Here is a 13,840-nt window from a genome sequence, read left to right as displayed (position 1 = left end):
CATTTACCTCCTTCCTCCTCGAAGGGCCAAAGAGTGTAGCAAACCTTAAGCACAGGTTCAATCTATAGAGAGAAAAAGTATGTATGCTTTTCCATTAGTCATACTACTAGAGATGTGAATCGTGTGATCGATCGTCTTAACGATCGATTTCGGCTGGGGGGGGGGGGAGGGAATCGGATCGTCGCGGTTTTGTTTTTGTAAATGTCGTGTAAATCGTAAATCAGGGGAGGGCGAGAAAACCGGCACACTAAAACATCCCTAAAACCCACCCCGACCCTTTAAAATAAATCCCCCACCCTCCCGAACCCCCCCAAAATGCCTTAAATTACCTGGGGTCCAGAGCGGGGGTCCCGGTGTGATCTTTTACTCTTGGGCCTGCGGTGCGTTGTAGAAATGGCGCCGGCACTACCTTTGCCCTGTCATATGACAGGTCAAAGGTAGCGCCAGTGCCATTTTGTTTTTTGTCCCCCGACGTAAGGAGCTTAGGAGATCACTCCCGGACCTCCGCTGGACCCCCAGGGACTTTTGGCCGGCTTGGGGGGCCTCCTGACCCCCACAAGACTTGCCAAAAGTCCAGCGGGGGTCCTGGAGCGACCTCCTGCACTCGAATCGTTTTGCCGTATGGCCGGCGCCATTTTGCACAAAATGGCGCCGGCCGTACGGCAACACGATTCGAGTGCAGGAGGTCGTTCCCGGACCCCCGCTGGACCCCCAGGGACTTTTGGCCAGCTTGGGGGTCCTCTTGACCCCCACAAGACTTGCCAAAAGTCCAGCGGGTGTCCGGAACGACCTCCTGCAGTCGAATCGTGTTGCCGTACGGCCGGCGCCATTTTGTTTTCTTTTTTCAGCTCTTCAAGCCAAATGATGCCATCCTCTTGAATTTAATTAACTCTGGTGCATTCACCCTAGTGGACGGCACCATTTACATGCACAAATTGCACATACACACATGTTTTATAAAATAGTACAGGCACGTGCACAAGAATACCCCATTTTAAGTTTGTGAGTGTCCAGCCGCATAAATTAGGTTTCAATCATGTAAGTCAGGCAATTTTAAAACCAGCGCACATCCACACCTTGACCAGTTTCACCAGTTCATCCACCAGTTTGCCCAGTATAGAACTAGGTCTTCAAGTTCCCCCTGGTTTAATATCCTGCACTCCCCCCAGTTAACCCAGACCCCTTAAACTCTTCTGTGATGCCTGGAACTGGTTTTATTTAGACATACTTCATCAATAGCAGAAGTAAAAGTATGCAGTATTGGAAATAGACACTCTTCCGGGTGCATAAGTATTTCTGCACACATCTCTTGGCCCCTCCACAAAATGCTTATGCCCTGCCCAAACCACATCCTTTTTTGAATCTTAGAGAGATGTGCACACTGTGGCAAATGCATGCGCATCTGGCCAGCTTTCAAAATACAGCAGGCATGTCTAAAACCTCTTAGATGCACATCTCCAGATTTTGCCGTGCAGTGGGTTTTTAAAATTCACCTTTACAAGTGTAAAGATACACATGTAAGTTACACCCTCAGAAAAGGAGATTTAACTTTAAGCAAGTGAATGCGTGCAAGTACTTGACCAATTATCTGAGTATTTTTAAAGCAAACTTGCACGGGTATGTTTACTTTGAAAATTGTCGGTAAAGGTTTGCACGTACAATGTCCAAGAACACCTCACCATTATGCGGACAGTTTGAAAATTATCCTCATTATCTGCAGCCGACATTAAGAAACATAGAACCTAGCATTGTCTATCTATAGTTTGGATAATTCTTCCCCTTACACATCACTGCACTTTCCACATTAAATTTTATCTGCTGTAAAGTTGCCCACTCCCCTATTCTCACAAGGTACTGTTGTAATTCCTCACAATTGCCTTGTGATCTAACAACTTTGAATAATTTTGTGCCATCTGCAAATTTGATTACCTCACTCTTCACACTTTCCAGATTGTTTATAAATATTTCACAAAGCAGCAGTCCCAATGCAGATCCCTGGTGTATGCTAATATTCACCTGACCCTATTGAGAAAAATGACTATTCAGTCTTACTCTCTGTCTCCTATTCTTTAGCCATTTACAAATCCATAATAGGACATTGTCTCCTATCCCATGACTTTTTAATTTCCTGATGAGCCTGTCATGAACAACTTTGTTAAACACCTTCTGAAAATCCAGATACACTATATTAACTGATTCGCCCATGTGAGGGATGCCAGCTCAAGAAGACACTTGAAAAATGGAATCCTCAGGTGGGGCATCTTCTTTTCATTCCTCTCCTCCATGAGCAGCAGCACAAGAAAACACCAACCTTAGAAATACTGTCTGCCAATTTGAAATCAACTGTTCTTCACATGGGAGGTGCCCTCCCTCAGGAGCAAAATCCATGAGCAAATGGTGCCTTCATTCTATGTTGCCTGTGTCACCATCCTGCTAGAATCAGAGCTGAACCAGAGAGATCCATGTGCATCACCATTAGAGAAAGCACCCCAAAGAAATCTGCCACATCAGATGGACTGGTGGACTTCCAGCACATTGAGCTGTTCAGAGGTTTTTGCTCTCAGATCTTGTTAGAACTTTGCGTGCAAAAGAATATTTTCCATTTCTGTAGTCTGCCTTGAGGTTTTTGACTGTGTTCTGCTTGATACCACATAAGAATCTGAGAAAGGGGAGCTTTGTTTTTATAGTGTTCAGTACCTTACAAAATTACTAGCTGATCCCTGGATTACTGTCTTGATCATTCAAAGTTTAGAAGTGGAGCTGACAAAGCTGGTTGCCCGATTAATAGAGAGTAGAGATGTGAATCGTGTCCTCGATCGTCTTAACGATCGATTTCGGCTGGGAGGGGGAGGGAATCGTATTGTTGCCGTTTGGGGGGGGTAAAATATCGTGAAAAATCGTGAAAAATCGTGAAAAATCGGAAAATCGTAAAATCGCAAAACCGGCACATTAAAACCCCCTAAAACCCACCCCCGACCCTTTAAATTAAATCCCCCACCCCCAATGACTTAAATAACCTGGGGGTCCAGCGGCGGTCCGGAACGGCAGCGGTCCGGAACGGGCTCCTGCTACTGAATCTTGTTGTCTTCAGCCGGCGCCATTTTCCAAAATGGCGCCGAAAAATGGCGGCGGCCATAGACGAACACGATTGGACGGCAGGAGGTCCTTCCGGACCCCCGCTGGACTTTTGGCAAGTCTTGTGGGGGTCAGGAGGCCCCCCCCAAGCTGGCCAAAAGTTCCTGGAGGTCCAGCGGGGGTCAGGGAGCGATTTCCCGCCGCAAATCGTTTTCCGTACGGAAAATGGCGCCGGCAGGAGATCGACTGCAGGAGGTCGTTCAGCGAGGCGCCGGAACCCTCGCTGAACGACCTCCTGCAGTCGATCTCCTGCCGGCGCCATTTTCCGTACGGAAAACGATTCGCGGCGGGAAATCGCTCCCTGACCCCCGCTGGACCTCCAGGAACTTTTGGCCAGCTTGGGGGGGGGCCTCCTGACCCCCACAAGACTTGCCAAAAGTCCAGCGGGGGTCCGGAAGGACCTCCTGCCGTCCAATCGTGTTCGTCTATGGCCGCCACCATTTTTCGGCGCCATTTTGGAAAATGGCGCCGGCTGAAGACAACAAGATTCAGTAGCAGGAGCCCGTTCCGGACTGCTGCCGTTCCGGACCGCCGCTGGACCCCCAGGTTATTTAAGTCATTTGGGGGGGGGTTCGGGAGGGTGGGGGATTTAATTTAAAGGGTCAGGGGTGGGTTTTAGGGGGTTTTAGTGTGCCGGCTCACGATTCTAACGATTTATAATGATAAATCGTTAGAATCTCTATTGTATTGTGTTCCATAACGGTTTAAGACGATATTAAAATTATCGGACGATAATTTTAATCGTCCTAAAACGATTCACATCCCTAATAGAGAGCCACTATCTCAAAGACTGTTATAGCATGATGAAACTAATACTTCAGGGACATGAAGTCAACAGCATTTGGTAACAAAAGCCTACAGAAATACTATCATCTACCAAATAAATAAAGCTGCTGCTGAGCTGCCCTGTCAGTGGGACAGGGCAGCTCAGCAGCAAATGATAGTAAAGACGTTTGCCGGTGGGAAATAATATTGTTCATATTCATTAACAGTGTAAATCCATCATTAATTATTTGGACCAAGTCAAGAGTATATAAAGGAAAGAGGCTATCTTCTATGCGCAACTCATTGATTATTGAGTTGCGCATAGAAGATAGCCTCTTTCCTTTATATACTCTTGACTTGGTCCAAATAATTAATGATGGATTTACACTGTTAATGAATATGAACAATATTATTTCCCACCGGCAAACGTCTTTACTATCATTTGTCCTGTTCTTCTTGAAGATTAATGGTATGTCTTCTATCTGTAATGTACGTTATCAAATTACATTGTGTATGTTTTTTAATTTGAATCACCTAGACCTATTTTGTGATAGGTGATCAACAAATTTTAATAAAATGAAATGAAATGAAAATGGTTTACAGCTCCCCAGGTAATTGTAGCCTTAGTTATGTTAACCTAGGAGGATCTTCATTGATTCCCAGACACTGTGCCTATTCTGGACATGGGTGCAGCTCTGCTGAGATAAGGAGAAGGGATTTTCAGAAATGCCCATCATTTGACCCTTTCATTTAGCATGTTTCTGATAATGCCTTTGGATCATCTGAAAATGAAGGATTTATGGCAGGTTTTCATAATCAGAGTCCTTACCCCAATGACCTTACGCTGGAGCAGAACTATATATTGTGGGAAAAAAAAAAAGAAAAGTTGTTTAAGATTGAACTATAACCACTGTGCTTCAGGCCTGCACAGCCACATCTTGTTCATTGATGTGAGAAGACAGGAGAAACCAAAAAGACTATATCTGTGTTAAAAAACAGGATTTACTTGCTTTTTGCCTGAAGGATACATCTGCAAAATCAGTAGTTATATTGCTAACCATACAAAGTGCAGATAAGGAGACCACCTGACCCTGGTGAACCTATGGGAGCTAGCCAGCAACTAGGGAAAGAATGGAACTGGGAGAGAGATGGCTGAAAACAGGGCAGCATAAAGCAAGCCATCTCAAGATATCTAGAAGCTGGAAAAATGGTGTCACAGCTGGAAAGCAAATCCCAGGACTCTGCAGCAGAAGTGCAAGTATTTCCCTTCCTGTTTTTTGAGATAAGTAACCAAAACAAAGAGAGAGAGACATTATCCTAGAGAACAATGCAGACCCCTTTTTTTTGCTACAGCCTGCTGAAAATCTGAGGATAGTTATTGGCAGGTCCAGGGAACTGCAAGGAAAAATGTGACTTCAAGCCTGTGTTTTGTTTGAGCTAGACACTACTGGGAGACAGAAAGGAAGTGGAGAGAATTTGTTTTACATCAGGGAAACAGGCATTTTTTCCTCTTAAGTCCAAGGCACTAGTCTTATTGCCTTCTATTCATCTTCATTTAGAACATCCTGGGTGTATCTTTTTATTTTTGGGTGCACAACAGACAGGAATGGACTATTGGGGGTGCATTACTTACTGGGCACTTAGAGGTTAATATTTTTTCTAATGCTGGTTTAATGTTTACAACACAGTGATTAGGTTCAGGGCCTAATTGGCAGAGAACATTATATGCTGTTTACTGGTTTTTTCCCCTACCTTATTCCTGACATTTTTATTTCAGAATTTACTAGTAAATGTTGTAAAACATTTGCTCTGCGTGATTATTGTTTATGGTGCTCTGGTATTTATTTATTACACTTTTATAACGCACTAACAGCAAGTTGACCAAGGCGATTTACAACAATAACATACAATAAAACTACAATACAAGATTACCCTAATTAAAACAGTGGAACAGCTACGATTTCACCTTTTTTCTAGAAATTGTAAGTTTAAAAAAATAAAACCCATACTTGAAAAGAAAATCATTATGCCGGCTCCCGTGCGACAGGTCTTTAATTCAAGTAAGTCTACAGGAGCTAGTGCTCACTTTCTTTGATCATGCACATATATATTGTAAATGTCTTCGAGGGGGTAATTTGGTCATTGTTTAGAGTAATTCTCCATTTTTTGGCTCCTTTGTTCTTCATATTTTTTAGCTGTGCCTTTTATATTTCACCTCATATTCCACTGAGAGGACTTTCTCGATTGTAAATCTTGTGAGGCATCACATAAGCGAGTGGGATTCAATCCCTTTAGCCTGCATTTCCAGGTAATCTGCTGAGGGTAGCAGCCAGTATAATTTTTCTTTTTAAGCATAATGATTTTTTTTTTTTTAATAAATTAATTTTCAAACCAGAATATTGTCCACATAGGTTTTGTCAACATATTCATTTACCTTGAAGCAGTTCCAGCAAGCTCATGGATTTTAGCTTTTAGCATTTACAAGCTAGGTAAGGTTTTTCAGGTATTATACTATCATAATTATTATTCACTATTCACATTTCAAACTTGGCATTTTCCACATATTTTGAAGTTCCCTGTTGACATGGGTTGGGAGTTATCCTCTTACCAAGTGATCTAAGTAATGCATGATATTTCAGGTTGTTTGCATACTTTTCATCTAATTTTTAATTTTTTCTTTTTATTTTGTGTTTGTTTTTAGACATTTTGGTGTTTTCTGAGGAACCCTGGCAAAACAAGAGCCTTTTTGGGGGGGTTTCCATCAGACCCAGGACATTACACTTTGCAGTCTATTAATTCTGTTGGCATGGTGTGAATGCCAGTATGAGAGTCTATTTATTCATTTTTCACAAGTGGAATATCTCATGCACTTATATGTAGCTAATATGTGTTTACGAACAACATGCATTTGTTGATTTATATGTGATGAAGAATAGTAATAGCACATAACCTCAAGCTTATAATGTTCTTTACATACTAATAGTAAAAAAATCTAGCTATTTTGATCCTGAAGTAGAATCAAATGCCCAGGCATTGATAACACATATTGGTTCAATATATTGTGTTGATTCACATAACTGATTGTGCAAGAGTCTAGCAAATAAATTATGAAAGGGCAATGCGCAGAAAATACAGGAATTATGAGCATGGCTGGGCCTTGCACGTGCTGCATGCAATTTACAACAGGCCCAGCCACGCGCATAACCCCTGTTACGTGCAGAAGTGCCGGGTCCAAAGAAAGGGGCGGGTCATGGGCGTGGTCTATGTGGGGCAGGGGCGGGCCGGGACAGCACCATTCAATGCTGTCTAGGGGAAGCACGCGCCCACAGCTGGCACAGATTACTTCTGCTCTGGAGGAGCAGTAAGTATCAAAATAAAAGAAGTCCCCTCCTTAATTGGAGCGGACTGGGAGGAAACTGGGGGGGGGCCTGATTGCGTCGCCACGCATAGGTTATAAAATCCCCCCAGTGCGGCGCATGTCGCATGTAATAAAATCGGTGCACCCACGTGCGCTCACCAGGAACCCCGTGCACATGGACATGCATGCGCTCCTTTTAAAATCGACCCCTAAGTGTAATATACCATACTGTATTTACTCTGTATTGTATTAGATATGATTATATCAGGAACTGCTCATTTATTTTAATATTTGTTTTCATGAATAAAGTATTCTTTTTTGATGAAAACATTCCACATTAATGCTGTTTTCCTTTTTGGCATTGTTTCAAGATATATGTCTGTATGTAGCGATGTGCATTTGAAATGAAATAGTAAATATCAGTGATATCTCCTATTTCATTTTATTACATTTTCAAAATGAAACGACAGAAAAACAATTAAAATTTCATTGGTTTTCCTCATACATAGCATTTTTTCAAACTCATAACTTTATGATTTATTAGCATAGGATTAGGTATGCATGAGCTGCTTTGCATGGAATTGCAAAATTCATGCAGGTGAATGCCATGCTAAGCAGCTCATTGTAATAGGAATGGGTTTCAGGCACTAATATTGTGCAATATCACTATTTAATGTGAGTTGTAGCCATATCATGCGATCCTTCATTTAGCCAACATGCGATCCTTCATGTAGCCAACATGCGATCCTTCAACATTCCTATCTTCTACAACCGTCTGAGGAGACTCCCTAAGCCCTACCCACATTCACGCAACCGACAACAGAGGATCATCCCCATCTCTATAACGCCTTGCACACAACTACTAGGCCTGGCACTTTTCTCACTGACTTTATTCAATGCTCAGTCCATCTCTAAAAAATCACACATCCTCAACGACCTCCTAAATGATACTAAACCAGACATCTGTGCTATCACAGAAACCTGGTTAAAAACTACAGATACAGTACTTCTAAATCAGCTACCTACCCAGGCTTATGACCTACTCTCTATTCCCAGGATCAAAAAAAGAGGAGGAGGGCTGCTCCTAGCTGCCAAAAAAGGATTAGGCCTGACCCTACAAGCCACAATTACAACAGCCAACCTCGAATTTGCCCTCTTCAAATCAAAATACCTTCTAATCGGATTGATTTACGCTCCCCCAGGAATTCTCGAGGCAGACCCATCCCCCATCATTGAACTAGCCGCCAAACATCTTAATGCAGGAAAACCAGCGATCCTCATGGGAGACTTCAACCTGCACATGGACGTCCTACCTCGCTCCACCAACTGCGAAACCCTACTCTCCTCCCTCGGCCACATGGGGTTCAGGCAAATTGTCAACGAACCCACCCACAAGGCAGGTCACACGTTAGACCTCATTTTCTTAAATGAAGGAATATCGTCCGTTAACAATCCATCATGCCTACAGGTCCCTTGGACGGACCACCGAATCATCTCCACGGCTCTAGAGATCATGGAACACCCTCCCCAAACTACACATGCAACCTCAGTCGCCATCAGAAAACCCTGTACTGGAGAAATCCTCAGCTCTCATTTATCCAAAGAACTAGCTCAACTAAACCTCTCAGACGTCAACACTGCCACTACCTCATGGATCAACATCACCAATAGGGTGGCTGATCAAGTATGCCCCATGACCACGAAATTGCTCCATCCTGAAAAGGACAACAGGAAACCCTGGTTCACGCCGGAGTTGAAGTCGCTCAAACAAGAGCTAAGATGTAAGGAACACAGGTGGCGAAAAAACCCGTCCACTATTACCCTCTTGGCTTATAAATCTTGCTAAACTCTTACAGAAACATCATCAATATAACCAAGAAAGAATTCTTCTCAAAAAAGATCCACCACTTTATCTTCGACTCTAGAGCTCTGTTTTCCTATGTGTCAGCCCTCACTAAACCAACTACCCCTCTTATACCAGACACACAAGCATCCAACAAAGCCAACGAACTGGCGGTCTACTTTGAGAAAAAAATAGACACCCTCCTCGCTCCTCTCAAGGTGCCCTCTCCTCAACCGAACTACCCTCCCACTACCAGCACACAACACTCTCACCCAACCCACATGCAATATAAAGCAACTACAGCTTCAATGGCTTCCCTTGAGCAGACGTCCGCCTTAGAAATTGAAAACATCCTTAGGAAGATGAAGCCCTCATCCCACCCACTTGACCACATCCCATCCAATCTACTGTTCTCCATTCCTAACATCATCGCTAAACCGATAGCAGACATCATAAACTGCTCGCTCTCCCAAGGTCAAGTCCCTGACCAACTCAAGCTTGCTATTCTCAAGCCTCTCCTTAAAAAACCTAACCTTCCACCCACTGACCCAGCTAACTTCAGACCAATTGCCAACCTCCCAATGATTGCAAAAATCATGGAGAAGGTAGTAAACAGACAACTATCCGAATTCCTAGAAGAGAATGTCATTCTAACCTCCAATCAATTCGGATTTCGAAAGTCACTGAACACTGAATCTCTACTAGCCTCGCTTTCTGATAACATCCTCATCAACCTGGAAAATGGTCAACCTTTCCTTCTCGTCTTACTGGACCTCTCCTCAGCATTCGACACTGTGCACCATACCTGCCTCATTCAGCATCTAGCAGATATTGGTATAACGGGTTCAGCGCTCAACTGGTTCAAATTTTTCCTTGAAAACAGACAATACAAGGTCAGGATTAACAACAAAGAATCACTCCCTATCAGATCAAAGCTGGGGGTACCTCAAGGATCATCCCTTTCACCAACACTATTCAATATTTATCTCCTTCCACTCTGCCATCTACTATCTAACCTCAAGCTAACACACTTCATATCCGCGGATGACTTTCAGATCCTCATCCCGATAATGGAATCCCTCCACAAAACGTGGTCTTACTGGAACAGCTGCCTTTCGGAAATCAAAAACATGCTAACAAGCCTCAACCTCGTGCTAAATACTAGCAAAACTGAAATCCTCATAATAGCTCCAGACAAGTGCTCTCTATTCAACCCAACTAGTTCCACCCAACTCTCCTTCACATCAATCGACCACACACCACAAGTAAGAGATCTTGGTGTACTTCTGGACAACCAACTCAACTTCACCAAGTTCATAAACAATACTACCAAAGACTGCTTCTTCAAATTGCAAGTCTTAAAAAAATTAAAACCTCTTCTACACTTCCAAGACTTCCGCTTGGTACTACAATCTATCATCCTCCCTAAACTGGACTATTGCAACTCACTCCTCCTGGGCCTGCCAGCCAACACCATCAAACCACTTCAGATGGTCCAGAACGTGACAGCCAGAATTCTCACTAACACCAAAAAATGGGATCACATCACCCCTATCCTCCAAAATCTTCACTGGCTGCCCATAAAATTTAGGATACAATTTAAATCCCTCATGATGATTCACAAGGCTCTTCACAACATCTCCCCCCTCAACCTATCCTTCCAACTACAGCAACACGTCTCCAATAGACCGATCAGAAGTACATACCAGAACATGCTTCACACCCAGCCAACAAAAACCTCATTGAGGAAACGAGCTCTGTCCACTGCAGGTCCCCATCTTTGGAACCTGCTCCCACCGGACCTCCTCCAAGAACCATGCCTTCCGACATTCAAAAAGAAGCTAAAGACTTGGCTATTTACTCAAGCTTTCCCTGAGAGCTAAAATCTGGTGAAGCGACAGACGATATACCTACCTCTGTACATATGTTCCTGATTTATGGTTCCTGATTTATGGTTCACAGTTACATTTAATTGAGTTTATGAAAGTTCTCTTTTAATAGTTTTCCTGTATACTTGTGTTAATGTATTCTGCCTTGAGGCAACTGTTTTAATGTATTTCCGCCCTGGAGGCGACTGTTCAGTTCCTTGTAAACCGGTGCAATATGTATTCTTTACAGGAACATTGGTATATAAAAATTAAAAATAAATAAATAAATAATAAATAAATATCACAGTTTTGTAAATCTAGGCCTAAGAGTGTAACCCTCTGTTTGGTCAGTGAATGTGTCTGGATACTTTACAGTTAGAATCCACTTTTCAACAGTTATTTGAGCTTGCAAATATTATGGTACTATCTTTTAAAAAAAAGATGAGAAATGGCTCTGACAATGGATTTTTATTCCCAGTTTTGTCCAATCCTCTTCCAATGAGCTCAGCTAAAGAAAAAGAAAGAGATTGTCATGAACCAGCTCCCATGATTTTCTTTGTAAAGAAAAGACAAAAAGAATCTGCCCAGACTTACTCTGCTCTGAACATGAGTAAATCCATTTGGGATTATGGCCTCAAGTAGAGAAATAACAGATATTTAAACTGGTAAATAACTCTTTATGGGTGAGCTGGAGGTCACATGGAGACTGATAATAAGTGGCATAGGTGGGAACATCCGTCTGAAGCTCTATCTTTTTCCAGGCCTTTCTCAATACGTTTTTTAGCGTTGCAAAGTAGCATGAATAATACTCAAGTTCCACCAAATGTTCAGGAAAATCCAATATTAGGTCAGTGTTCACCAAGTTGAGACTAGGGATGCACATTCTTGTTACAGTCAGTTTCATTTTGTTTTAGCACATGCTGTTTCAAAATATCATGCTCAAAAAATAATGTGTGATAAATTTCAAAATAGGGCATGCTAAAATGTATAGTGCATGTTATATCATTTTTAGTGCAAATTGCTTCATTTTAGTATTCATTAAACCAAACTGAACAAAAAGCAAACAAAAAAAAAAAAAAGAGAGAAAAAAATGAAAATTGTCACCCTGCACATGCCTGGTGGAAGCTCAACCTCTGGCGGACTCAACCATTGTATTTGTCTTCAAAACTCTGAAGATTGTTTTTTTAATCTCAAATTTCATACTAATTTCAAGGGAAGTTAAACGAAAACTGTATTATATTTGTTTTCTTACTACTTCAGCGTATCAAGGGTACAGTTACATAGCATAATACGTTTTGCATGTTCTTATGTCAATAAAGAAGGAAGGAAGTCTTGTAATGGCTAATTCCTCCTTTGATCTATAAGTACACAAACCTCTTACTAATGCAATAGAATGAATGGCTAGGAAGCAAGAATCATGCTGACACTATCTGGAGCACCATATGAAGCAGTACTTCAAACATAATCCTGTCATTGATATCAATGATTCTGTACTTCTGAAGAAGAATAATGTGAAATGACTGCTTAAACCAGGGATCCCCAGACTAAGGCCCATGGACTGCGTCTAGCTCACTCATTTTTCTGGTATGCCATCTTTAGCCTTCATGCTGAGGTATCCAGCCTACAAAGGAAGTTTTTTGGGTTTTTTTTTATTGCAGGGCATTAGCGGCAGCAGAAATGTTTGTGTGGTTTCCCAGGTGCCACCAAGGGAAGCAGATGATGAGTGGTGACAGCAACAGCAAAAGCTGGCGGGGTTGCTCAGACCCTGCCAGCAGAAGTGGAAAATGATGTGTGTCTATGGCAATGGCAGAAAGGCTGGGTTTCTTAAGGTCCACCAGCAGGAGAGAAGATGGACAACCTGTGCTCCAGGCCCCATCAGTGGAACAGAAGCCAACTGACCTGTGCGGCTGATGGGGAGACCAGACCCCATTAGCTGAAGACTGAATGGATGAGAGGTTGAGAAATGTTGCTAAGAGCCAAGAGAGGGCTTAGGGGGAGGCAGAATGAGAGAGGGGGAGATAGAGAAGCAGAGGTGTGTACCATGGGGGAGGTGAAGTATGAGCCAGGGGAGGGGGAAGGGAAAGGGGATGAAGGGCGGGGTCGAGGACAGGTTGTGAGCCGAAAGAGGATGTAAGGGAAGGGAGTGTGAGGGAGATGAAGATGATAGGAAGATCATGTGGGCAGGGCTGTGTTAATCCTCTATGTGGCCCCTTCCCACTCCCCACAATTTATGAACCATGGACTCAGCCGATCCTTGTTAAGAGCTTAAGAAGATAATATGGCAAATTAGTTAACTATATTATTAAACCTTCTCTTTTTTAAATTTTTTTACCATTTTATTCTTTCTTTAATTTTTTTTTTCAGATCAAGCTGGGCCTCTCTAAAGCTTTGGGCCCTGGGTGAGTGCCCCATTTGCCCTATGAATAAAACAGCCCTGCATGTGAATGAGGAATGGAGGAGAAGAGGAAAGGAGAGAAATTGAGGGTAAGAGGAAGAGAAAGGAATATGAGGGAGGCTAGGGTGAGAGGAAGCCACTGGGAGTGGGGAGGGGGATATGTGGGAAAAGAAATGAGGGAGGAAAGGAAGGAAAGAGTGTAAGAGAGGGGATGGGTAAAAGAAGAGTGAGAGGAAAAGAGAAAGGGGTGGAGGAAAGGGAAGTAGAGAGAATAAGAGTGTATGAGGTGTGTGTGAATTGGAGGGAGTATAATACAAACACAACCCTGCCATTCCCCTCCCCTCATCTCCACTTCCTCGGGGGGGGGGGGGGGGCAGATGCTGAGGAGGGAGGGAGGCATATGGTAGGATTCGCTGGAGTGTGTCTGCATTGCCAAGTTGCTAGAAATATTTTTACTGACACTATCCCATAGCTCC

The 13,840-nt window shown here is 42.9% G+C and overlaps 1 long non-coding RNA gene across 1 annotated transcript; it reads left to right on the top strand.

Moving 5' to 3' along the window:
• The first annotated feature begins 6,112 nt into the window (after positions 1-6,112).
• LOC115086274 lies at positions 6,113-6,669 on the top strand. The gene is made up of 3 exons (XR_003855201.1): positions 6,113-6,208; positions 6,312-6,389; positions 6,602-6,669. It is a non-coding gene; the product is annotated as an uncharacterized LOC115086274 (long non-coding RNA).
• Positions 6,670-13,840: the final 7,171 nt, after the last annotated feature.

The sequence above is a fragment of the Rhinatrema bivittatum genome, chromosome 2 (genome assembly GCF_901001135.1).
Source record: "Rhinatrema bivittatum chromosome 2, aRhiBiv1.1, whole genome shotgun sequence".
NCBI lineage: Eukaryota > Metazoa > Chordata > Amphibia > Gymnophiona > Rhinatrematidae > Rhinatrema > Rhinatrema bivittatum.
This window is presented reverse-complemented; position numbering and strand designations above follow the sequence as displayed.